Source organism: Bombyx mori, chromosome 3 (genome assembly GCF_030269925.1).
Source record: "Bombyx mori chromosome 3, ASM3026992v2".
Taxonomy (NCBI): Eukaryota; Metazoa; Arthropoda; class Insecta; order Lepidoptera; family Bombycidae; genus Bombyx; species Bombyx mori.
Genome location: NC_085109.1, coordinates 9,296,918 through 9,299,654, shown reverse-complemented (window position 1 = coordinate 9,299,654; position 2,737 = coordinate 9,296,918). Strand labels below are relative to the sequence as shown.

The window sequence follows — 2,737 nt, the reverse complement described above, 5'->3', positions numbered from 1 at the left end:
GAGATTGTGGTCAAAAGTATAGGTGTTCCCTATAAAAACATGACGGCAGGCCTTTATCGGCCTATCACGCACTGACGGTAAAAAATATCAACTCGGTGCGGGAGGAGGCCTATTGTGGCCCGCCGTCCCAACAGGCTGTTGGAGGCCCGATACCGCACAGAGCGCCCGCCTCGCCAGTTAGTGTTGGGCAAGCTATCGGAACTGACTTACGTCACGTTTTTTTTATTCCTTAAAATTAAAGGCACGATGTCAGGCAACAAAAGAAATATAAATATTTTGGAAAATAAATTTATTTTAACAAATCACACAAGTTCGGAGTTAAAATTTACAAATAATGCACTCCAGAAGGATATAAATATAATTCAATAATTTATTCCGGAAAAGGTGAAAATGGCCCTGAAAAAAATCATAGTAAAGCCACCGTACTGAAACTAATTCAAGGACTGGAAAACAAATGCCGTGTAGTAATTGCTGATAATTTTTATTCTTCAATAGAATTGGCTGAACAACTTCTATCTCTCAAAACCCGTTATTGCGGTACCCTAAGATCAAATCGAAGAGGGCTACCTAAGAATATAGTGTCACTTAAATTGAAAAAGGGTGAAATCAGAGGATCTATGAACAAAAATGGCGTTAAAGTTATGAAATGGGTTGACAAAAGGCAACTTCTGATGCTATCTACTCTCAAAGAGGACAAAGATGAGCTTGTCAATACAGGCAGAAAAAATAGGAAGACATACGAAGATATAAAAAAGCCTACATGTGTCTTAACATATAATAACAAAATAAAAGATGTTGACTTCAGCGACCAAATGTCTGCATATTATTTATTCTATATTAAAAAGAGGGCTCAAATGGTTCAGAAAAGTGGGTATGGAATATTTGTTTGGCATGGCGTTGGTAAACGCTTGGATTATATACAACATGAAAAATGAGAAGAAGGTTTCAAAGAAAGAATTTACAGAAGCATTAATACAATTAATTACTGGAAAAAATATATGCCCTGATAGTAAGTATAACGACGTGCAACATAACTGTAACCATCTTTAGACCTATGTTGAAGGTGATTCCTTCTGTTTCGTGTTGACGACGTTCTACCTCTGCAACAGGTAACTATTGTCATTATTTTTTACACATTACGAGTGCTTAGGTGGCTGTGCATGGTCTTCGAGCATGAGCTTTGGTTTGACTCCGTTTATTTTTCTGCGAGCAATGTATGGCGTTTATTGCACTACTCCTTGTATTAAGGTATGTTATGACACTCTGTTTACTTACTCAATAACACATGAGTTGTTGTTTCGGGTCAGAAGGCTGCATTTAACATGAAAATAACGCTTCAAGTCTACTATATTATAAGGCCCTGTATTATATGTTTTTTTTTTTTATGTTTCTTTCTTTTTTTTTTTTAATAAATAAATAAATAAATATATACTAACAATCACGCCACGTTAACTGGTCCCGTGATAAGTTCGTAAAGAACTTGTGTTACAGGTACCAGATAACGGAAATAAATGTAAGATTTTTATTATACACATACATATATTTAATATACATCCATAACCCTGGAAAAGACATTTATATTTATCATAAAAATATCTTCCCTTGGCGGGATTCGAACCCGCGATCCCCTTGTGTAGTGAGCATGTCACTTACCACTACACCAGACACCGTTATGTACATATTTTGTTTTCACAAGCTTAACAAATAGAGTGGTCTGAAAATTGCAGAAAACAAAGTTGTATCACCTTATCTTGTAGCATGTTGTGTTTAATTTTACCCATCAAAGTGTGCACTTTGACAACGCATGGTGATGAGATTTGACTATTTCAAGACCTATGTCAACTTTTTCATTTTATTTGAGAATCTATTTAATACACAGAGAGCCCTGTAGTCAAATTCATAAGGTAAATGAATCACAGAATTTAAAAAATCATTTCAGGAAATCAAGTAACACCTACGGCCGATCATATCCTTGAGATGAGCGGTAAATGGCGAAATTGTGTAGGGTGCTATGAAAAACTGCGGGAAACCATGAAGAGTTCCGAGGTGAAAAAGAAAGTAAAAAAAATTAAAACATACTGATGTGCAAGCAAAATCTTTGTGCGAAATGTTTTAAAGACAGCCATTAATAAATAATTAAATAAACAATTTTTATTTCTTTACTTTAATTCTGTTTTATTTTCGATATCCCCTTATTTTTGTCTTTCCCATCACTACTAAAAATACTTTCTAGTGCGGTTCTGGTCGATATCGACCCGCCACTTTCCCCGGTTTATTTCTCATTTTCTGTTCGGCAGATCCCGGGGCGAATCAAATCTAAAGAAGTTGGGTTCAAGGTTTTTCCAACAGTCCAAAAACTGTTCACCTACATTATGTTTTCGCAAAGTTATAGTAATTTAATCTAACCTTGTGCTGACGTGTCGAAAAAGACCTACCACGCACTGGCGGAAAAATCATTGGGGGCACAATTTGGCCCGCCGCCGCACCAGACAAAGGTTTAAGATTTTACTTGCCGCAGCGAACGTGTTAAAGAAACGGTTCGATCTGTGGATCGACATAAAAAAAAAGTTCATTTGTACGACTAGAAAGTAGGTCGTGTGTGATCGGAAACACGCGGTGATGTGTCAGCAATCGTGAGATATAATTAGCTAATCATCGACTTCGCATTTTCTTTTCGTTACATGTAAACATTAGCTGGTTATCTACTAGACTATTTTACTTTACAAAAATATGTGTC

At 36.2% G+C, this 2,737-nt stretch overlaps 1 long non-coding RNA gene across 1 annotated transcript; it reads left to right on the top strand.

Annotated features, from left to right (window-relative positions):
• Positions 1–263: 263 nt before the first annotated feature.
• LOC105842403 (uncharacterized) lies at positions 264–2,162 on the top strand. The gene is made up of 2 exons (XR_009976732.1): positions 264–1,109; positions 1,940–2,162. It is a non-coding gene; the product is annotated as an uncharacterized LOC105842403 (long non-coding RNA).
• The last annotated feature ends 575 nt before the right edge of the window (positions 2,163–2,737 follow it).